Source organism: Equus przewalskii, chromosome 7, assembly GCF_037783145.1.
Source record: "Equus przewalskii isolate Varuska chromosome 7, EquPr2, whole genome shotgun sequence".
Classification (NCBI taxonomy): Eukaryota; Metazoa; Chordata; class Mammalia; order Perissodactyla; family Equidae; genus Equus; species Equus przewalskii.
Genome location: NC_091837.1, coordinates 76,293,510 through 76,318,340, shown reverse-complemented (window position 1 = coordinate 76,318,340; position 24,831 = coordinate 76,293,510).

The following is a 24,831-nucleotide window of genomic DNA, read 5'->3' as shown; positions in this document are numbered from 1 at the left end:
TTCCCTTTTATAATCTTTTGCCTTGGGATCAAACCCATTTTTGTCGGAAGTACTTGAGGTGAGATGGGCGCCTCCTCTCGTCTTTGATCTTATCCACTCACATTCTTCCTGAATGTTCCTCAATTCTGCTAGAACTGTAGGAATGTTTCAGGCTATTTCTGGAGGCTGAAATCACCCTGAGGGCAGGGATGGGCCTGCATTTGCATTTGTACCCAGCCTGGTGCCTGGTTCCTCCAGCCCAGTCTTCACATGGGTGTGGAATGAAGTTGAATAACTGATGCCTGCCTTCTTGCATCCCTGATTGGGGTAATTGAACCTCGTCTAGCACAGGTGTGGTGAGGGAAAAGGGCTGGGGAGTAAGAATTTGATTTCCCTGTACAGATTCCCTCGCTTCCCAGCAGCCCAGCCTTCTTCCTTGGGAATCAGGTTGGCAAGGATGTATGCCGTCAGATGGCTTTCTGCTGAGTGACTCAGGAGGAGGAGGAAACCAGCCTGCCGCCTTCAGAGCATTCACAGCCCAGGGAGCTGCTGCACCCCTCTGCTGAATAGGGCTTGAATAGACACCCGCCGCAGGCAGACAGGTCAGCAGGGAACGGACTGCAGAGGAAGAAGGGGGAAGAGAGCGGGAGGGGAGAGAGGAATTGGAGGGGAGGAGGAGAAGCGGAGAGGAAGGGGAGAGGCAGGGAGGCAAGGAGGAGCCACTCAAGCCTCCTCACTCTACCCTCAAATCCCTTTGCAAAGCCATTATCAAAATTGATTTTAATAAATGAAAGATTTACCTGGGTCGAACACTGTTTTTAACTGGCGGCAATTAATTAATTAACCATCACTAGCCTGGACATCATAATGGGATGATATTTTGATGCTAACACATTATTGAGAAGGACAAGCCATGTTTTTTTTTTCCCCCCAAGTAATCAATTAATCAGCCCCAAATGAAGATTCAGCCCACTGCTGATGCTCACAGGCACTTTAATAGCTTCCTTTGCTAGGACCCTAACTATCTGCTTTGAGACTGCGCCCTGGTAAGCAGTTTGAAGCAAGTCAGTCAATGTTAACTCAGTATTAAAAAAAAATTACAATAGTTAACTTTAAGAAATCTCTGAAACATCTTCTTCATAATTAATAAATGAAAAATGTTCCTGCAGCTAATCAATAAAGTTGTTAGAGAGAATTGATCGAATGGGGAACTCTTTTTGTGGGTACAATTTTTCACCTATTCAGAACAAAAGACTCCCTAGAGTGCTATCAGCATGACAGACACTTAAGAGTCTGACCCAAAAGGAGAAAAAAAAAAAATAGAAAGACGATTAATTAAAATCTCCAGGAGTGACATCTACTCCCATTCTGTGGGCGGAGAGCTGGGTCAGGTGTGGAGGTGGCTAATGTGAAGCTTGGGGGAGGTTAGGGAAGTGGGGGCTCCCTGGGGACATCTCTCACCCTGAGGCTGTGCCCTGGACACGCTGATGTCCCCACCTCTCTGGAAGATAAAAACAGGACTAACCCATGGCGGTCTGTGTCATTCAAGTTTGTTAAGGAGCATGGGAGCCTCATTCCCTCATGTGGGGTGCAGAAAATGCATGAAAATCTGCTGGAATAGAACAATATCTTACAAACTATTTTAATGTGTAAGGTATTCAGCACGCTCAGGAGCAATGAACCCTGAGTGTTCTACTGGACCTCAAATCTGATAACTTCTCAGAATTATTTGCACAGACTCTGGGCCTGTGCACATCAACTGAATCAGAATCTGGGAAATAGAGGTGTGCGAATCTGTGTTTTTGAAATGTGCCCCATTGATTAGACTCTGGTTCACATCAGGGTGAGCTAACCACTGATTTCATCCATTTCCCTGTCTCCAGGTATAAATTCAGGCACCCAAATGATACGTAGAGGGTCCCTTTCCCTTTATCTTTTCTCAGACGAGCCATGATAAAAAAACATTTATTGAGCACTTACTATGTACCAGGCATTGTGCTGAGCACCTAACATGCACTAGTCAATTAATCCTCACAGTAATCCTGTGAGATAGGAAATATGATTATCATCATTTTATAGATGAATAAACTGAGACTTAGAAAGGGGAATTAATTGGCTAAGCGTCACACACCGAATAAGAGGACCCAGGTTTTGAGGCCAGGTTTGTCTGATCTGAGGGCATGTGCTCTTACCACTAGGACACACTGCCCCAAATAACTGATGGGCAGCCAGGAGGACACAGGACAGAGCTGGGGGCTGGGAGCTCTGAACATGCAGACTTGAATGAAAGCATTCCAGCTCCATGAAGTTTTACCTCATATGATTAAGTGGATTAAAGTAATATTTTATCTCTCTTTATAAAACATTGACATTTTTCAAGCTGAAAAATGATGAAGGTGGGAGAGACGGTAGATCAGAAGGACAGCCACAATTTTCTCAAAGCATTTTGGCCAGTGAGCTTGCTCTTTCATTAGAGTAGCCATAATCTAATTAACTGATGACTCTACAGTATTCTTGGACAATTGAGGCAAGTATTAAAAATGCGGGTACTCGGACCCACACCAGATCTACTGAAATAGCGAAGAAGGCCCATCTCTGCTCCAGGTAGCACTAGTTGGGGCTGGAGTGGAGTGGGGCTGAAGGATCCACTTCCAAGATAGCTTACTCACATAGCTGGTGAATTGGTACTGGCTGTTGACTGGGAGCTTAGCTGGGACTGAAAGCCAGAGCCTCGGCTCCTCTCCACATGGACCTCTCCATGGGACTGCTTGGGCTTCCTCACAGCGTGGTAACTCTATTCCAAGACTGTGAATTCCAAAAGACACAAGGTAGAAGCTGCCAGTTTCTTAAAGTCCTGGGTTGGGAAACTGCTACAGCATCACTTCTGCCATATTCTATTGGTCAATCAATCACAGGGTCCGGGTCCAAGGAGAAAGTCCATAGACTCCCTCTCAATGGGAGGAGTGTCAAAGAATTTGGAGGCTGTGTTTTAAAATTACCACAGCCAGGGTGCCTGGCTTGAACCCACCTTTGCAATTAGTTCTGTCGTATTGGAGGATTCCCTTTACCTTTCCAGTCTTAGTTTCATTGCACATTGGTGAAGAGGTTCGGTGATGTTGCAATCTGAGGACCTCTGATTCTATGTCTACACCCCACTGATAGGAGAGGTGGGGCCTGTGGGTGTAAGGAAACTCCTCAGTAAGATTGGTCTTTGCTCTTCAATGGTTAATATTGTATCAAGATTCCTTCACACGTCTGAAATCTATGTCCTTGTGGGGCTTATTCAGCTTGGCTGCAGTTTTAGGTCAATTTCAGAAATCCCCCTGAGTTCCTAGAGCATGCTGTGGAGGTTAACTCAACTATTGGGATACAGGCCTGGTTATGCTGCCATTCCGTGCCTCAGGCCTGCCCAGCATGAGGACACAGTCACGCAGCACTTAGTCAGAAACTGCAGGTCATTCTTCAGAAGAATGCAGAAAAAAACAAATAGCTGCTTCGGTGTCACCTTAGTCTCTTCTCCAGGATCTGCTCAAGATAGCATCAAATAGCCCTCTGTTAAGGAAGGGTGGGAGAGGAGAGATGGAGGGATGTGGCCAACGCGTCATATTTCCTCATTCCAGCAATTGAGAAAGCTGCTGCTACTTCTGCCTCACAATGTTAAGGGGTCAGGGGGTCACCCCATCATGCCAAGAACTGGAGCACAAGATGAGAGACTCTTACCAAGACCTCATGTAGGTGTGTAAAGTGAGGGATGAAAATGAAGCATCTTCCAAGTCACCAAGAACAACAGATCGACGTGGAGATGTGGTTCCAAAACCCACACGACTGGTTCTATGCGTAACTATGATAAAGACTCAAACACCATCATTTTCGTTTTTTCCAATGGATGTTTTCAGTCACCCCTTCAGAGAGGAGTGATGAGGAAAGACAGGAAGAGCAAGCAAGGGAGAAGTGTTGATCTTGTTTACTGATGAATTTCTGAGCGTGCTAGGGGAATCACAAACCAAGGAGAAGTCAGACAGACATCTCAGACAGGGAACGTTGACCAAAACAAGTCGGCTTCTGATATTCCTTTTCACTTCTCCTTTGAATATATGATTGGTTCATTCACAAGCTCATCTTTCTGCAACAGATGCACTCTAAAGGAGTTCTAAGTAGAAATATTTTTCTAAATAGATTTTACTTTAGACGTGCAATGAAAAGTGCTTAAAGGACCCTTGAGATAGATTATATTTCTAATGATCTGGATTGTCAATGTAGAACATCTTCTTCTTCCATGCTTTTATCTGTAAAAATATCAGGATAATCTCTGGTATCATTTTCAATTTTAATATCCCATGATCCTAGGAACTTGATAAAACTTTTTAAAACCCCAAATTCAGTAAACCAAAGAGACCCCATTCATAGGTTTGAGAATGTGCTCTTACTACGGTCACACAATGGTCCTTTTAAGCAAAGAACTACAAAGCTTTCCGACAAGAATATAAAGAGTTAAGTGTTCCTAAACACTTTGGGAGATACTCTACTGCAATTTCAATGACAGCTAGGGATTCTATTTGTCAGAACTCTTCCAGCTAGTTTTAGTTGACAGATGCCCAACTCATCCTGGCTTAAACAAACAAACAAAAAACCTGTGGGACTGAGGGAGCAATGCAGTGAATACATGACAGGAAAGTTCAAGAGATGAATCCTCAAGAACAGGCTGATCCAGGATCTCCAATGAAATCATTGGGACATCCCGTCACTTGGCTGTGTTGTCCTTTGTGTTGGCTTTATTCTCAGCAGGCTTTCTCTACAAGGTGGCAAAGACAATCACCAGCAAAGGCAGCCTTATATATCGGCATGACAACTTCAGTTGAAAGAATTCCGTGGAAAGTTGCAGGACGTGACTTGGGGCACAGACCCAGTTCTGAACAATCAGTTGGTTGGTTGGGCCTGGGTCATATGACTAGGTGTGGGGTCAACCCCACTCTGGACCATTTGAACTGAGCAAGCAGGAGGGAATTGGGTACTATTACCAAAGGAAAAGAAAACCGTTGTCAGGTGCAAAAAAATAAACCCTTTGCCCAATAAAAATGCACACACCTTGTATTAGTTTCTAGAGCTGCCGTAACAAATGACCACAAGCTTGGTGACTTCAAACAATAGAAATTTATTCTCTCACGGTTCTGGAGGCCAGAAGTCTGAGAGATCAAGGGGCTGGTAGGGCTATCCTCCCTCCAAAGGCTCTAGGGGGAATCTTTCCTTGCCTCTTCCAGCTTTGGTGGTTCCTGGCATTCCCTGGTTTGTAGCAGCATGACTCCAATCTCTGCCTACCTCTGTCTTCACATGGCCTTCTTCCCTATGTATCGCTGCATGTCCTCTCCTCTTCTAAGGACACCTGTCATTGGATTTAGGGCCCACCCTAAACCCAGGATCATTTTATCTGAGATCCTTAACTACTTACATCTGCAAAGACTCTAGTTCCAAATAAGATCACATTCTGAGGTTCCGGATGGACATGAATCAGCGGGGGTGGGGGGAGGGGAATACTGCTGAAACCACCACACACATCATAAAAACACACACATAAAATTTGAAATACATTCAGGAGGTTCATGGAATCATGCAATTCCATCAATCGATCATTGAAAAGGAATATGAACCACATATTAAGATGCCTAGACTAGGGTTTCTCAACCTCAGCATACTGACATTTTAGGCCAGATAATTCTTTGTTGTGAAGGCTGTCTTACACATTATAGGATGTTTAGCAGCATCTTTGGCCTCTATTCACTAGATGCCAGTAGCATCTCTCCCAGGCATAACAATCAAAATGTCTTCATTCATTGCCAAATGTCCCCTGGGGGGCAAAATTGTCCTCAGTTGAGAACCATTGGCCTATACCCAAACCTTATGTGCTATTGGGATAGATAGAGCCATTCTGGTGATCCAGCAATCCTGGGTGCATATGCCAGAGATGTCATGTAGGGCAACGTGTATAAGAATGGTCAACACAGTGTCTTTGTGGCAACTGGTAATAGGGACACACTGTAGGTGCCCATCACTGTGGGGAATTAAGAAAGGGCCTCTTCAGACCCAAGAGGCCTCTCCACCATTAACCATGTCACTAGGTCAAGACCTCAAAATGCCTCAAAGCTTCAATTTGGTGTTTTGAAGCATAAGTTCCATCATCAGCTTTGCTCAGCCTTTCTCTCTGGACGCACACCCTTCTGTTGTTCACAAGCTCCTTTTTAGGAAAGAGACTGCGTTCAAGCCACCTTTGTTTGCCTCCAGAACTTGCTGGGTGCTTTGCACTCAAACATCATTCAATCCACGCTACATTTACTATTTATTAAATATGTAATACTATTACCTGGAATTTATTTGTTAACTCTACATAAGATATATTGAGATTGCTTGAGATAAAAATAAATGTTTGACTCTTAAGAAAATAATCTATTTTTAGAAAGTAAATACATATAATTTAACTCGGTTGCCCTGCATAAATAGGAAATCTGATTATTCTTTGATCTTACTTTTCCTTTTTAAAATTTAATTCACGGAGAGATGACCAATTATGGATGACCCCATAGCTTAATAACATATCTGTTAATGTTCTAGAAAAAAAAAACAAAACAAGGAATTAAATTAAGTATTAACGGGGTTTGAATTGATTTGAGGAACTGAAACAAATAGCTCTCATACCCTGTTGTGCTCTAGTTCTGTGTATTTTTACTGCTAAGACTGACTTCAAGCTTGGAAATAGAGGAACTCTGTCCTTGCAACTTCAGAATCCATTTCCCTCGGGTCATGTAATGTTACAAACACTTGGTCTTACGTAAACAATAATAAACAGAATAGTCAAAGTGTTAAGTAGGGTTGGTCCATACAGTTCATTCACGTACTCATTCATTCATCTGTTCACCCATTCAGGAAGGATCCACGCCGTGCCTACTGTGTCCGACACTGCGCTAAGTCCTAGGGATTTAGAGACAAACTGGAAACAGTCCCTGTCCTCAAGGAGCTTCCAGAATGGTTGGGAGAGGTGGGCATGTCAACAGATTGGGTAACAATATCACTGAGGTGGTGGCTAGCTGTGTAGAGAGTACCAGGGGGCTGCCAGGTGGGCAGATCCACCTGGGAAGGGTCAGGAAATTTCACGGAGAAGGTGACCCTTATGTGGGCACAGATGGACTTGAAGGACATCCAAAGGCAGGGGCATGTTGAGACTTGGAGAGTAGAAGAAAACTTGGCTGGCCTTGTGGTCACTAGCTTTGAGCTGCTTGTGTGAAGCTGGGGGAGTGGCTGAGATCCCGCAGATGGCACCACAGGTCACCTAAGAAGACGAGGGTGAAAGAGAGCCGGTCTGAGCCTTAGCCAAGGGAAGAGCCCAGGGCTGGGCCTTTGGAACTGAGGGCCAGTTCCGGAGGCTGAGACGCCGAGGAAATATACCTTCATAGCTTAAAAACACAGGCTCTGGCCTCAGACAGATCTGAGTTCTAATACCAGCCGTGTAGCCTCAGACTACTTAAACTCTAGCTCAGTCTCCATAACCATAGAAAGGGAGTATTAATAATACATAGCTCAGTGTTGTTGGAAAAATTAAATGAGATACAGTTTATAAAACAATGCCTGCACATAGTAATCACTGAATACCAACTCTTGCCATCATTTTATTATTAAAATGAATGTGAAAGACCAGGGAACAGACTTTAACCCTTTAACTGCTAGATTGTAACACAAGCATTCATTTATTCAAATATTTTTTGAGCACCTTTGAAACACCAGGCACAGTTTTGGTGCCAGTAGGGGAGAAAATAGTATCTGTGGCCTGAAGAGCTTAACTGGAAGTTAAGATCTCAAGGAATCTATGAGCTCAGATGTGGAAGAAAATGCATCTTTACTTTCACTAAAGTAACTAAAATTTAGCATTTCCTTCTATTATGAATGTAGGCAACAAACCAGACTAGTATTAGGCTTTGTCACCAATAGAAATAAGTATTTTCATATTACCTTACAGTTGTTGTAGACATCTGGAAATATTTACTAGAATAATATTACTTCAAAATTTGGAAGTTGGTGGACCACTTTCAATACTGTTATTTTATGTGTTTTTAAAGAAGCACATATACCCTTGTATCATAAATTTGTGGATATTTTTGTATTTTGGTAACCATATTTCAGTATAGTTGATTTCCTTTGTAAAACTATGTATTGTGTCTTTTTTTAGAATTTATTAATTTTTTAAGATATGCTTTTTTTTTTTTTTTTTTTGCTGAGAAAGATTGGCCCTGAACAACTTCTTCTTTTTTTTCTTCCCAAAGTTCCAGTCCATAGTTATATATCCTAGTTGTAAGTCCTTCTAGTTCTTCTGTGTGGGATGCTGCCAGAGCACGGCTTGATCAGTGGTGTGTAGGTCTGCATCCAGGATCCGAACAAGCAAACCCTGGGCCGCGGAAGTGGAGTGCGTCAACTTAACCACTATACCATAGGGCCGGCCCCTGTATTGTGTTTTATGCACTTATAAAACTTTCTTCTGAAAAAGGATCTGTAGGCTTCACCAGTTTGCCAGCGGGGTCATGGGACATGAAAAGGTTAAGAACACCTGATATCTATCCAAGTCTGGGAGAGACGGGCAAAAAACAAATGACAGGAATATGTAGAGAATGTCAGGTAGTGACAAGCTTCATGGAGACCAAAAGGCAGGAAAAGGCATAGAGAGCGGTGGGCTCATTTGAACAGTGAAACCAGAGAAGGCCTCCCTGAGGAGGTGACATTGGAGCAGGGACCTGCGGGAAGTCAGGTGTGTATATCTGGGGGAGGAGAGTTCCAAGCTAAGGGAACAGCACAGTGAAGGCTCTGAGGCAAGAGGACGCTTGGCGTGTACCTGGTGCAGCCAGTCAGGTGAGGCAAAGAAGGAGCCTTGAGGCCAGGCCAGGAGGAGACTTTGAGCCTCCGTCTTACACAGTCTGGGGTCCCCAGCACCTGGCTAAGTGGGAGCACATAGTGGGCACTCAACATGTGAGGCCTCCAGGGGAACTAGTTCACCTCCCAGGCAAAATAGGGTTTGCCCTGGGGTCACTGTCCGCAGGGAGCGAGTCAGGCGGCAGCAGCGAGGTGTGGGATCCCACGGCGAGGTCAGCAGAAAGAGCTGACCTGTCCCTCCCTCGCCCCGGGACTCCTGGCCCAGGAGAGGCACAGAATGTGCCCCGAAGAGCACAGACGAGGCCTGAGCTGCATCCCAGGGCCCTGCCTAGACCCGAGGACACAGGCCCCTTCCCCGCTTGGGAGCTAACCAAATGGCTGATACCCCGACCCCACCTGCTGGAGTAGTTAGTCAGAAATCGCAAGGCAGCGGGCAGGCTCAAGGGGAATAATCACAACTGTACCTGACAGCTCTTGAGCCTCACCTGTGCCAGGCACTTTCTGAGAGCTTGACTCGTTAAATTCTCACCAAAAAACTTTCTGAGGTAGGGCGTATTATTATCCCCACTTCACAGCTGGGGAAACTGAGGCCCAGAAAGGTTAAATGACTGGCCCCAGCACATAAAACTAGTCGGGCTGAGCTGGGACTGGGCCCCAGGTGTTCTGAGTCTGGAGGCTCAAGAACCTTCCTCTTAACCACCACACTGAGCTGGCTCTGTGTAGTGACCTTGCTAGCCACACAGGGGACCCTGAAACCAAGGCCAGAGGGACCTGGGACAGAGTGCCAGTGGCTGCTTAGGAAGGACTCAAATCAGACCCGTTCAATGGCCTTCCATCCACCCCCTCCTCCACTTGGGGCTGGTGAGACCCCAGCGACCAGAATTATAGGTAGATGGCGAAAGATTCCAAATGGCAAGAAATAGAGCTAGCTGATCGGAAAGTGGCAGGCTTAACCGGAGCTTGCTAATTGATTTTCTGACATCCTGAGGATTGCTTAGAAGGTTCCAGAATGCAGACTCTGGCAGACATGAGAAAACCACGTCCCCTCCCATCATGGGTACAAGCAGTGGTTCTAACCTGGGTACCACTCAGCTCTGCTCCCAGAGGATTGTGGTGCTGAGAACTCCTGGCAGCCATGTGGGCTTCTGCAGGAGCCCGCAGGCCCCATGAGGAGGCACTGAGGCAGTTCCCCACGCCACTGGGGTGATGCACGGAGAGATGGGATCTGTATGGGCTTGTGGGACAGTTAGAGACTGCTCGAGGGACTCTCGCTCAAATAGAAATGTGCCAGCTGCTCTTAAAAAGGAGGAAGTATTTGACTTTTGGGGCTAGGCATGCCCTTTCAATCCAGTCCTCCAAATGAGAACATTTGGATTCAAAAAAGATAAAAGGAATTGTCTCGGGTGACACAAACCAGATAACAGAAGAGCTGCCTCTGAATCCCAGAGCCCCTGACCTCTAATCCCGTGCTGTCCCCACATCCCAGGAGGGCCTGTTTTGCTTTTCCAGGATGGTGAACTCCGCCCGCTCTCCCGAACTCAAAAGTGGGGGTGCGGAGGGGCTCAGAGGAGGAAGGAGAAGAAAACAAACCTGTCGTGACTTTCTGGAAATGTTTTGGGAGAGTGATCCAGCTTCTAGGACCGGCATGTAAATAATCAGACAGTGAGAGAGATCTCACAGACATTCGGGGAAGGATGCTTGTTCCCACAATAGGCTCTTCTGGGAACGGCACAGCAAGGAGCTGAGGGACACAGGGGCCTTTTAAGGAAATTGCAACCTTTCCCTCGCGCATGTCTGAGCCTGTGAAGAGCAATTCCTTGGCCCAGAAGGCCTTTGCAGTTCCGGGTCAGAGGGCTGAGAAGGTAGGCTGGTTAGCGTGTGCACTGCCACCTAGGGAGTGATCTCCTGGTCTCCAGGTTTCCCCTGCAGCTCTCCTCCAAAAATAAGAATTCTTGGTCCCTATAGCCCCTAGTTTCACTGTTGAAGTGTACTCTCTCCGTGGTAAAGACACAGAGGATGTGGCTAGGCTGCGACCAATGGGACAAGGGATCGGTGGCCGTGCCCTGCTGTGAAGAGCAAGGATTGTGGGCGGGGGGCCTGCCAGAGGCAAAGCAGCTGCCTCTCCACTGTGTGTGCTTTGAGACTTTATTTCTTCTTGGAGCAATTTTAGATTTACAACAAAATTGAGAGGAAGGTACAGAGATTTCCCACGTACCTCCTGCCATTACACATGCACAGCCTCCCTCATTACCAACATCACTCACCAGAGTGGTACAGTGGTTACCAAGGATGAACCTACATTAACCCAATTATAATCACCCAAAGTCTATAGTTTACCTTAGGGTTTGCTCTTGGTGTTGTACATTCTATGGGTTTGGATAAATATGCAATGACATGTATATCCATCATCATGGTCTCATACAGAGTATTTTCACTGCCCCAAGAATCCTCTGTGCTCTGCCCATTCGTCTCTCCCGGCTGCCCACCCCTGGCAACCATGGATCTTTTTACTGTCTCAAGAGTTTTGCCTTTTCCATATGTCATATCATTGGAATCATATAGCACGCAGCCTTTTCAGATTGGCTTCTTTCACTTAGTAATATGCATTGAAGGTTCTTCTGTAGTCTTCTTAGGGCTTTGTAGCTCATTTCTTTTTATTGCTGAATAATATTCCACTGTCTGGATGTACCACAGTTTATTTAACCATTCACCTACTGAAAGACATTTTGTTTGCTTCCAAGTTTTGGAAATTATGAATAAAACTGCTATAAACATATGTGTGCAGGTTTTTGTGTGGATGTAAGTTTTCAACTCCTCTGGGTAAATACCAAGGAGAATGATTGCTGGATCGTATGGGAGGAATATGTTTAGTTTTCTAAGAAACCACTAAACTGTGCTCCAAAGTGGCCATACCATTCTGCATTCCCACCAGAAATGGATAAAGTTCCTTTTGCTCCACATTCTCACCAGCATTTTGTGTTGTCAGCGTTCTGGATTTTGGTCATCCTGATAGGTGTGTAATGGTATCTCATTGTTGTTTTAGTTAGCATTTCTCTGATGGCACAGGATGTGGAGCATTTTTTCATAGGCTTATTTGCCATCTGTATATCCTTTTTGCTGAGCAATCTATTAAGATCTTTGGCCCATTTTAAAATCAGATTGTTTGTTTTCTTATTATTGAATTTTCAAAGTTTGTTGTATATTTTGGATAACAGCCCTATTTTTTCCCAGTCTGTGGTTTGTCTTCTAATTCTCTTGATATTCTTTTGCAGAGCAGAAGTTTTTAATTTTAATGAAGTCCAGCTTATCAATTATTTCTTTTGTGGATCGTGTCTTTGGTGTTGTACCAAAAAACCCAGATCATCTAGGTTTTATCCTATATTATCTTCTAGGAGTTTGTAGTTTTGCATTTTACATTTATGTCTCTGATCCATTTTGAGTTAATTTTTGCGGAGGGTGTAAGGTCTGTGTCTAGATTCATTTTTTTGTAGGTAGATGTCCACTCGTTCCAGCACCATTTGTTGAAGAGACTATCTTTGCTCCATTGTATTGCCTTGCTCCTTTGTCAAAGATCAGTTGACTATATTTATGAAGGCCACTGTGTTTTTATTTTAACTTTTTATTATGGAAATCCTCACACTGGCATAAAAATACAAAGCATAGTAAAATAAACCTCCCTGTAGCTGTCGGCCAGCTTCAACAATTACCCACATTTGGTCAGTCGTTTTATCTTCTTTTTTCCCCTGTCACCCCACTGAAGTATGACACAGCAAATTCCTTATGGAACTCTTAGAACTCAATAGCGAAAAAACAAATAATCTGATTAAAATATGAGCAAAGGACCTGAAAAGACACTTCTCCAAAGAAGACAGACGGATGGCCAACAGGTATATGAAAAGGTGCCCAACATCACTAATCATCAGGGAAACACAAATCAAAACCACAATGAGATATCACCTCACGTCTGTTAAAATAGCTATTACCAAACAGACAAGAGATCTTAAGTGTAGGTGAGGACATGGAGAAAAGGGAACACTTGCACACTGTTGGTGGGAATGTAAACTGGTGCAGCCAGTATGGGAAACAGTATGGGGGTTCCTCAAAAAATTAAAAATAGAGCTACCATATGATTCGGTTATCTCACTTCTGGGTATATCCGAAGGAAATGAAAACAGTTTCTTAAAGAGATAACTGCATCCCCATGTTCATTGCAGTATTATTCACAATAGCCAAGTGTCGATGAAAATAATCCATAACCAATCTATAAGTGAAAATTTGGGTGAGTTTATTCTGAGCTGAAATCCGAGGACCATGGCCCAGGGCCTTTCTTCCCAAAGGAAGAAAGGGCACCAAAGAAGTGAGGTATACAGAGTGATTATATACCCCCAAACAGGATATTTCACATATGATTGAAATATCCCTCCCACAATAGTCACAAGATTGCCCTGTCAGCACAGCGTTTGATGGACACAGCAGGTAGTGGGTCTGCGATCTCGGTGGGTATAGCAGGAAGCAAGTCTATTGTCTCGAGCTGGGTGGTCACAGGTGAGCACAGCTATAAGTTCCTAGCCTAAGAAAAGATGCTTAATCCTGAAGGAAATGCCAATGTTGGGAGGGGGAGGTTGTACCTTTATCTCAAGGACCTTTGTTCTTGCCATAGGAAATGTTTTAAAGCAGATATACAATGTGTGATCAATGGCCACAGTCTGGTCCTTTTGGAAAAACAAGGTCAGGCTGAATTAGGTTTACACCAAATGGCTTCCTCATATACTCCAATATATCCTATTGCTTGCCATTTCTGTTTGTCATAAGTAATAGAAACAAGCTGAGTATCCACTGATGAATGAATGGATAAGTAAAACACACATATCAACAATGGAATATTATTTGAGTACAGAAAAGATGGAAATCGTGCCATTTGCAACAACGTGGATGAACCTGGAGGACATCATGCTAATTGAAATAAGCAGACACAGGAAGACAAATACCGCATGATCTCATTTATACGTGGAATCTAAAAAAGTCAAACTCATACACAGAGAGTAGAACGGGAGTTACCAGGGACTAGGGGGTGGGGGAAATGGGGAGAGGTTGGCCAAAAGGTACAAATTTTCAGTTGTAAAATGAAGTTCTGGGGGTCTAATTTATAGCATGGCGACTATAGTTAATAATATTGCATTGTAAATTGCTAACAGAGTAGATCTTAAGTGTTCTCACCACACACACACACACACACACACATGAAACATAACTATAGGAAGTGATGGATGTGTTAATCAGCTTGATTGTGGTAATCATTTCACAATGTATATGTATATTAAATCATCACACTATACACTTTTTAAAAATCATGTTGTTCAAGTTAAATATATGTTATTTTTATTTGTCAATCATACCTCAATAAAGCTGGAAAACAAAGTCCAGACATCATATCATTGCATCTATAAACAGCTAAGTGTATGTTTCTAATCAAGAAAAACTTTTTGAAACATAACCACCGTACCGTTATCACACAGAGCAATCAGTTTGTGTTCCAGTTTTCCCAATTGTCTCAAAAATGTGGATTCACAGTTGGTTTGTTCAAAGCAAAATTCAGAACAGGTCCACATATTGGATTTAATTGATATCCAATTGATATTCTCTCTTTCATTCTTATTAAAAAGCAGCGAAAAAACATTAGTGGTTAGGAGGCCTGGCTCCAGCCCCTGGTGGCAGCAGGACCGAGCCCTTCACCATTCCTGCCCTGTGGCCCTTGGCACCCTCCACCAGCCATGGAGCTTTCCACACGCTTGCGGAAGTTCCAAGTGCGAAGAACCACCTCCATCGGGGAGGTGCGAATGGCTGGCATCTGCCTTGTTCATTTTTGTATGCACAGCACCTAACGCCACGTGGCAGGTGATCAGTAGTGCCCACTGCTTCAACTGGTCCTCTTCTAGCAGTGGGTTTTTAGGGAAAGGAGAGCCTCCCTTAATAGCAGGAATGTGAAGAACAAAGTGCTGTGCGAATAAACTCTTCCACCAAATTGACTGTGTGCCTGGCACCGTTCTAGGGGCTTTACATGTGTCGACCCATTTATTCCTCACAATAGCGCCATGAAGGGAGGTACCATACTCTGCCCTATAGGTGAGGGAGTTGAGGGATAGCGTGGTGAAGTGACTTGCCTAAGGTCACACGGCTGGAAGGTGCAGACATAGAAAGGGAACCCAGGCTGCCTGGCTTTTAACCTCCACACTGTCTGCGTGGGACCCCAGAGTACAAGCTCTGTGGGTTTAGCTGTGTGCCAAGGAGCTGCCTCTGAACACTCAAGAGAACTTTAGCAGAGAGGCAAGGAGCTGACCTTATAAATGATGGATTTTGACATTTGGATGGTAAGGACCAGAGATCCCCCCCTCCAGGCACTGGCCCAACTTGGGGGCCCACAGAGCCCACAAGACAGCATTGGGCTGGAGTTGAGGGGCGTGGGGACACTGCATGAGGGGCAGAAAAGCCAAGGAAGGCCAGATGGGGACAGCCAAAGGCCAGATGGGGACAGCCCAGTATCTCTTTGCCTGGGGCAGTGCCCTGGGCCAGACCTTTCTGCTGAGAACCACAAATACTCCAGAAGCCAAGCATTGTTACTGGTTTTTGAATGACTGTAAAAACAAGAGCTCTAAAACCAGAGATCAGTAAAGTACTGAAAATAGGGTTTCTGGGGGGTAAACCCAAGGTCATGCTTGCTATTTCTTAGCTTCCAGCTCTGCACCATCTGGAGCAGCTGCAGCAGGAGGCTAGTGGTCAGGAGGATGCCCTGTGGCTTCCTAGAGTCTAGGCTGGACCTCCAAAGGAGCCTGCCTCCTGTCAGCGATGGGCCCAGTGGACTAGAAGGAACTGGCTTCATAAATGTTTCTTCTTTGGCATTTGGAGGAGGGCATAGCCCGGGGCAGGCCTCGGAGCCCTCTGAAGTGCTGTGGGGCCCGCTGACACTTCCCTGCCCTTTCCAAGGTGTTCTCCTGACAGCTGCTACCTGGGGGCCCAGGGCTGGAGCAACTGCTGTGCAAGGTGGTGACCTTCTAAATCCGGATCAGTTAATGAACCTGGCCAGCCCGGGAGCCCCGGAGGCTGCGCCCTCTGTGGTGGCTTCTGCCAAATTCTTCTTGTTTTTGATTCCCTTCTTCCTCCTCCTTCCCCTTCCCATTATGCCTGACATTTCTAAGGCCAAGTTTTGTTACAAGCAATTAGCCTGTGTCAGGGATCTGGGGAGACAAGCTGCATGCCAAGACATAGGCTAAGGTAGGAACAGCATGACTAGGGAAGGCTGCCTGCAAGCTGGCGGCCAAGAGGGTCCCTGTGCAGCAGCCCTGCACAGACCACCCAATCCTGCGCTGACAACAGGGCAGGAAGCTCCTAGGTGAGCCGAGGATGTGGAGCCCCGGTGCTGTGCAGCCCAAATGGAAGTCAAACATACTATTCTGGAGCCCTTTTCCTGCTTCTAATCTAGAAACCTAGCATCCCAACCTGAGCTCCCCAGGCCCTGGAAGTGCTCAAAGGCCAGAGTTCATGACTATTTTCAATCTTTGAAAAAGGGAAAAAGAAATCCTGTATTTATCCACAGCATGCTACACAGGTGAACCAAATACATATGTATGTATTTAATTTTGCCTGGAGTTATTTGTCCACTTAGTATGGTTGTCTAGATGCTCAGTTATCAGTTTTGTGTGCTGACTAATAAAAACTAGGAACATGAAATATTTCTGAGTCAATGCATTTCGTGGGATAGACAACGTCTTTCACATGTGGGGTCCTCGGTGGGAGCTACAAGGAGGGAGGGAGAGGTGCTGAATCCACTAGCCATTCAGCATCAACTTCCTCAACTCAGCCTCAGGTGCTTCCTGTCCCACTAGCTACCCCACTAAGCTTCCATCTTCAGGTCTCCCAGGAGGATGCCCAGCCATTCAAACCCAACCACTGGAGTCTTGGGTTCAAAACTCAGCCGTTCAAACCCAGCCACTGGTTTCAGTGACCTCATCTCTTCAGTGTCGGGACACAATAAACCAAGCTAAAAAATCAATGTATGCCCCTGAGAAAGAATCTGAGGGCTCTCCGCACCCTTTCAGGTCACAAAGGAAGACTTCAGCAGTGGCCTTCTTGAGATAGTTTCCATCTTTGGTCTGGAGCCACAGGTGAGCACTTCAGGAAGAGGAGGAAACCAGTGCAGGGAGGCTACGTGAGCTGCTTAAGGTCACACATTGGAGCGTACAGATGGCCTTGACCGGAGCTGAGTTCTCCAACCCCTGCACTGGGCTCTTCCCACCTTGAGAATGGCAGTGGCTCCCTGCCACTTGCATTCATTCCGTGTTCCATCTACAATCCATGAAGGGAGTATAAAAAGAGAGTCTGGAATAGGACCAAGATCTAGAGACCGAAAAATAATCAATTTTAGTCCTAAAGCAAATAGTACTGTCACGAACCCACTTGCACCTCTGTTATTAACTCCACCAGACAACAGGAGGCTGCCTGCCATTTGAGATCAAGGGCAAGGGGGGAACAAAGAAGAAGAGGGGACAAGGGAAAGAAAAATCTTGGTGGAAGCTGAGGGCAAGAAGAGCCAAGCTGCTACTGGCCCCATGAGTGTCAGGGAGTTCTTTTTCCCTGGTTGGGTGGGGTTGAGGGGTTGGGAACCAACTGTCCTATCTTGTTCTGGGAAGGCTGTGAATGTGGCCTGAGAATGGACAGTGTTGAGCCAACTGTCCCCCATAGCTAGATTTCATACATTGCCAACCCTTCCGAGTAGCCTGTGCCACCAGGACTGATGGCACTCCTCACCTCTTAGAGATCTTTCCAACTTTCCCCCAGTACTGCTACAAGTAGTACTGCTTCTTTTTTTGGGTCTTTTCTTATCTACGCCAGATCAGCTGTGTCCATTTGCATCCCCAATTGGTGCTTTCCAGACCACGAAATGGTGCTCTGGCTCAAATGTTTTGCTGTGGAACGCAGGGAAAATCCCTCTTCCATGTTGTCCAAAACAGAACAGATGTCATCATTCAGCATCTCTTTCCCCACTCTTAACACCTTTTCAAGTTTTTCAGAATAATAAATTGACATGATGGTTTTTATGACCATGAGCAAAAAAAAAAAAAAGCACAAAAAACTAGAGGAAGCAGCAAGAAATATGCAATTGAAACATCAGGGAGAAAGCCCCTCATTAACATGTGCTCACCAGTCAACAACACAAGCTCCTCCCAGGGGTTAGAGCTGGCCCATGCTCCACTGCCCCTCCATCTGGTGAGGTCCCATTGGATGGCTTTCTTTTTCTCAGTCATAGAGCCTGCCCGTGATATTGTGACCATCCACAAGTGATGACAGGTCTAAAGCACCAAACTAATTGAACCCTTTCTTGCTCCTACCTGGAGTCTAATGATTCTAAGTCACTCCAAGGGGTAGAGGGGAGGGGGCAGGGACAACCCATTTAGCCCTTAGGCTTTGTTAAGAACACTGTCAAAGCTGCCATCCTCACCTGCCAATGGTACCTTTACTGGAGGCGCAAAGAAGAAAGGCCAGTGTGAATGATTTAGGCCTGCTGGATACTTGCAATTATCTGTGAATTGGGAGCGAGGGGTGAACTGGTGGGGAGTGGGAATAGTAACACCCAAGAAATGATAGCTGAAACTGCAAAGATTGAGTAGATGGAAAAAAGAAACTAGGGAAGCTTTCTTCCTCCACCACCCCTCCTGCCAATCAAAACAAAACAAAAATAGGCAATTACCCAAGATCACCTTTTATGTTTAACAGGAGTGTAGAAAATAGCCAATTCTAGTAAATGGGGACAGAATGGCTTAGGAAAGGAGGCAGTTCTGGCCCTCCCAGACAGTGCCAGCTACACAGCAGTTCTCAAAGTCTGGTCCCCAGACCAGCAGCCCCAGCAACCCTGGGAACTTGTTAGAAATGCAGATGCTCACTTGCCACCCCAGCCCCACTGCATCAGAAACTCTGGAGGTGGTCCTGGTAATGTATAGTTCAACAGGCTCTCCAGGTGATGCCGATGTTCACTCAAGTTTGCAAAGCCCTCAGCTGCAGCTGCACCCCAGTATCTTGCATCGGGGGCCATCCAAATTGGAGGGGAAGACTCTAAACATGCACTCACTGCCCCCATTCCCACCCCTCGGTCTGCTCATTCCCTTGGTCCCACCTTTCTAGGGCATCAAATTGGCTTTTCTTACCTGTTTGCCAGCTTTCTTTCAAAATCCTACTCAAGTTTCTCTTCCTCCAAAGACCCCTGAGCCATCAGCCCTGGGAGCGGCTCCCTGCTCTGCAGCCGCATGGGCTAACACCTGTGACTCACGTTCTGCGCTTGCCTATTTTAGACCCTCATTTCCACAAACAGGCTAGAGGTGCCTCGGGGGCAGCACCCTTACCCTGGAATTCCCTGTCTCCCACCCCAGGAGCCCATGCACACCCTGGGTGATACCACGTGGTGGGCTCACGAAGGTTTTCCTCCAAAGGAGATCCCAGAGCGAGTGTGTAAATCAGAAAGGATGGCCTGGGGGCAGGGGCACCTCCTCGTTCCTCCTGGGATCATCCTCCCACCTCAAAGCCATGGAGCAGGCCCTCCCCTTCAGGCCCCGTCATGTTATTCCCCACGTGGATTAGAGGCTGAAAGCAGAATACAAAAGACAAAAGACAGGGAGCTTGCGTTGCTGTCAGAGTCTATAAAACTCTTGGAAGTGACAGCAGGAGCTCTTGCCTGCTGCTGCTGCCTTGAAACCCAGAAAGAATCAATTTCAGACCCAGGGCCAAATAGTGCCCCAGGGGGTGTGCCTGAGACAGGCACTGACTCCGCCCAGACCCCAGGACCCACACCAGCCCTGGATCCGGAGGCCAGGAGGCAGGAGGGCCAGGGGGAGGGCGCGTCCTGCAGTTTACAAATGGAATGCACACCTCTTTCCCTCCCTCTCTCTCTCTCTCTTTCTCACACACACTCACACACACACACACACTCACACACACTGACTCCTACGGTTCTGTCTCTTCTCTGAAACTCTCTTCACTTCCCATCGGGGTCACACTAAAATAAATCATTTTCTTGCTTGCTTCATGAAATTTAGACTGTGACCCCAGGATAGCGAGTGTGCCATCTTCCCTTTGGGACCCCAAGTCCCGTAAAAACAGATACGTTTTCCATAAATGCTTGTAGTTTATTGATAAAGACTGTTTAGGGCTCCAGAAATTGCATTTCTTCGTCCTTCTAAATTGCAAGAAGGAATTCTTTATCAGGGACCACCGAGGGTGTGGGCATGCGTGTGTACATGGTGTACGGGATGCGATAGCTCAAGATGCAGTGTTAGCTTTATTTGTCTGTTTATTTATTTTCAGAATATTGTATATAAGCTAGTGTTTTCCTTTTGGTAGAAGCAGGAAGCTCCCAGGCCAGGGTTGCCAGATTTAGCAAATAAAAGCACAGAGCACCAGTAAGCATGAATTTCAAATAAACAACAAAAATTTTTTAACTTATGTATATCCCAAATATCGCATTGGACATAGGTATACTAAGAGAGTATTTGTTGTTTATCTGAAATTCAGATTTACTGAGTGTCCTGTATTTTATCTGGCAGCACTATCTCAGGACAATTCAAGTAGAGAAGGACAAAGGAGCGCTGGTAGAGGAAAAAGATGGAAAAACTTTAAAAACTCGATTACACTTTATTACACTATTAAAAAAAAAGAACAAAACCAAAAATCGCTTGCGCAACACATTTCTTAAAAGCAGAAATTAGGCTCCTTTTCCATGAGCACAAAAGTAGGTGCCAAGCCAGGGTCTCAGATGGAGTGATTTTAAATCTCAGAAAGAGCTTAGCTGTTTTTGTAAAAAGGAAAGTTGGCAAGTGATTAGTGCCTTGTGGCCCAGCTGCTCTTTTGTACTTTGAAAGAAACAATTAAAATGGCTGTGACATTAAACTTTAAAGAGCTGGGTTGTTCATATTCAGAAGCTAATTTTAAAGAGCCTGATACCTGGGAGAGGAAGGGACGTTTTCCGAAAGGATATTATTTCTGTCTACCCCCTTCTGCCTTCAAGACTCTGAATTTTGGGAAATCATTTTAAATAGCTCACAGGTAAACATTACAGATAAATAGGTAGATACTGGGGTCAGAACGCTCTCTCTTGCTTGGACATGGAGATACAGATGCACATTTAATTTTTTTCACATTTTAGATTATAAAAGGCACAATCTGAAAAATTGAACACATTCTGGAAAAGACAATTCAGAACCAGTTTCTTTCTACAGGCTACTGAGCCCCTGTGTTGTTCCAGGCACTGGAGTTAAGGAAAAAAAAAAAAAAAAGCAGAACAAAGCAAATCCCGACCCTGGAGGAAGCTCCCATTTAAGTGGGGAAGACAGATCTTAAGCCAAGGTGGCTCCCTGTGGTGGGGAGGCCCTGAGGAGCGGGGGTTGAAGGGTGGGCTCTGGGCTTGCAGCATATCTGAGCCTCAGTTTCTACATTTGTAAAACGGGAATAAAGATGGGGTTACTTCGTTAGATTGTGAAGATTAACTACAGTAAGTGAAGTTAAATGCTACATCGCCTGCCCTATAGGAAGTGCTTCATAAATATCAGACGTTATTATAAATGTTGGCGTACCTTTGGGGATTTATGGGAGCACACGGCAAGGAGACTGCCGCTCCACCTGCTTGCAGAGATGGGGGAGGGCATGGTGGGTGGCTCCCCAGAGTCTGAGTCTTAGAGGAGAGTAGGACATCATTAAGAGGTTGAGGGCATTCCCTTCGCAGGGCACAGAGGGAGCGTGGTGTGTACAGGACAATGATGGTCATGTGGCATGGCTGTCAACAGTGTTTGGGGCAGCAGAGGCAAGCAGGGGCCCGATAAACCATGCCAGGTATCTGACCTTCTAGACGTATCGGGAAACTCTGGCGGAATTTAAAGACGACAGGGACATAACGTGTATTTCTTAAAAGATTCTACTAGTGGGATGGAAAAGGAATGGGAAGCAGGTAAGAGGGAAGGAAGGGGAACCGTTTGAGTGACCATTTCAACGACCTATGAAGGAGATGGTGAGGACTCAGTTGTGTTGGCACCCCGGCAGGTGAAGAAGATAATAAGGACACAAAAGCTACTCAGGAGATGGACTTATCACAGGGCTTGGGGACCAACTGGGAGTGAGGGGTGAAGGGAAGGAGAGGCACAGAATGACTCCCAGCTTTCCGATGAGGGGAACGTGGATGAAGGTGCCATTTGCTAAATGGAGAACAGACCTGAGGATGAGGCTAGAGAGATGTGGGTCATGCATTCCATTTTTATTTACTGAGTTTGAGGTGCTTATGGAACATTCGAGTGGAGATGAGAAATCTTAAGAAATCCAGAGAAATAGGAACCTGGGTGTGGTAGAGACATCTATCTCTCTGAAGATAGAGAATACAGGTGGCAATTGCAATGGTGAACTTCAGTGAGATGGAGGAACACTTGGGGAGCCCACGAAGGTGACTGGGAAAAACAGCCAGCAAGGTGGAAGGAGACCAAGAGCCTGGGATCATAGCCTGCGCAAGACCGCCTTTCAAGATGTTCCCAAAGGTATCCTTTAGATTTGGTGGTGGTCGATGGCTGTAGGGTGGAGCCATCAATCAGATGGAGAGTTGTTTCAACAAGAGAACTGTGTTGCATCTAGTAGCTGCAAAATGCAGCCACATCCAGCTCCGTCTGAGGAGGAAGTGCAGGGGCACAGAAAGCGTTTCAAACATCAGTGTTTCAAAAGAAAAGCAGATCCAAGATTTCATTGAAACACTCTCTCCTCTAAGTTGAAATTTTCTGCCTTTGAAACGTAGACACCAGATTGTTCTCTCAGTTCTAGCATAACTCAGTATATTTTACCAAAAAAATTCACACAAGTACAGACTTCCTCAATGTTCTCACTCCATAGCTTCTAAGATACAAGTGCAGATAACTAGAAAGGACAATACCTTGATTCTCCTCTCGGAGGAAATAGTGAACCTAGCAAGATTTCACCATAGCAAACCCCCACTCCCACCCCTCACCACCCCCATGATCAATGCAACAATTGACTTCCATTTTTTTTTAACTAATCAATATTTACTAAGGGACTAGTACATGTGTGGCCCTGTGCTGAGCATTATGCAACTTACTGTATTCCTGGCATAATATAACACTCAATAAATATTTGCTAGGGTTGTTGTTTAAGACACTCAATATGGTACCAGCCTTCAAAAAGTTTTCAATCAAGTTGGAAAGGGGAGACAGAGACAAAGATGACAACTTGGGACCTATGCAAGCTCCATGGGAACATGGATGTAACATGGGCCCCTAGCACAGTGCCTGGCACAAAGTAGGGGCTCCATTAATATTCGTTTAAGGAAGACACTGCACAGATGAAAAGTGGGCATCCCCATCATGTGTTGGAGAACGTCAGAGGCTGGGAGAACATGGCAAGCGGGAGAAGGCTTTGCAGAAGAGCTGGAGCCTACCCTGAGTCTTATTTTATGCATCACTGTGTGTGTGCCCCTCAGATCATGTAAGAATTCTCTATCACAGACTGCAGTCACCTACGTGGATCAGCGATGAGATCTATGTGGTTCTGCAAGGGTAGCCTCATACCCAAATGGACACGTACTTAAGCTTTTGATAGTGATGATAATAATTACATTGTAGTGTGCCGCTCTGTGCTGAAAAATGTCCACTGTCGAACTCATTTCCTCCTCCTCCTCCTTCCCAACTCTTAGAGTGCTGGCATGGTTTTCCTGAATGGGTCACTTGTGTCTTATTTGTAATAATAGACATTAAGGTTACTATAATTATCCTGTCACCTTTTGTCAGGGTTTAGGGCACAGGACAGTTCCCACTGAGGTCTCAAGCTACTCCTCCTGGTTGCCTGGTAAACTGGAAGGCCACTGGAGTAACTTCACTGACCTCTGGCTGACCTGTGGGGATCAATGAACAATTAATTACTATCATCCCACTCCGGGAGAGATAGCACACTGCCATTTCTCAATTACAACTGGAAGTGCCCCTTGGCTACAGCTGCCTATCAGCCAAGCCAAGCCCCCTGCTGATTCTAAACACCCCCCACCACTACGCATGCGCACGCACATGTGTGCATGGACACGCAAACACACAGGGCTTATCTCAGGCCATACTCATTCCTCTCCATGCCCACTGACACCCACAATCACACATGAGTGCCCCACACAGACCACGCTCATCTCCCACCCACCCACTACACCCACACCCACAATCACACTAGAGTCTGATTCAAATTACACCCATAGTCTTTATCAATGTTGATTTTCCTGATGTATTACATGGCACCTATTCCAATATCGTCTGAGGGTAGGGGTGGTCCATTGCAAAGCCAGGACCCAGGGGGACTTTGTCTTCATACAACACTTCCTGTGACATCTCTACTGAAAAAACATTTGGTATTTTCCATCTTCAGCTCTTCCTACATCTTCAGTGCCCCCCCACCCCCACCCTAGTACTCTGTGTTCTGCACTCTCCCCAGTCGCATGACCACATAACGCAGGCCTTTCCTAGCTCCTCCCCATGTAGCAAAACGCCTGCAGCGCATCCTCTCCTTTCAGGACCCCGCCTCCTCCCACCCTTAATATGCGACTAAAGCTGGAACGATCAACTCAGACTAAGATATTCATAGCTGCTGATATCTTCAGATACCACTCATGTCATCAACTAGGGCATTTAATCCTGAATTCAAAAGAGTAAATATGGTGGCAACTTCAGGGGTCTCTGGTTCAGCCTGGAGATGGGAGTGGGCTATTTTTGGTCATAGAAGTTCTGAGAACACCTCTATCTGGATAGGTGTGTGTTTTCCTCCTTTATTTCCACAGTAAACTGTTCAATCATTCCACTGGGAAGATCTACAAATACGTTAGCTAAGACTTTTTTGATTGCATGCAACAGAAACCCAACTCAAGAAAGGAAGGAC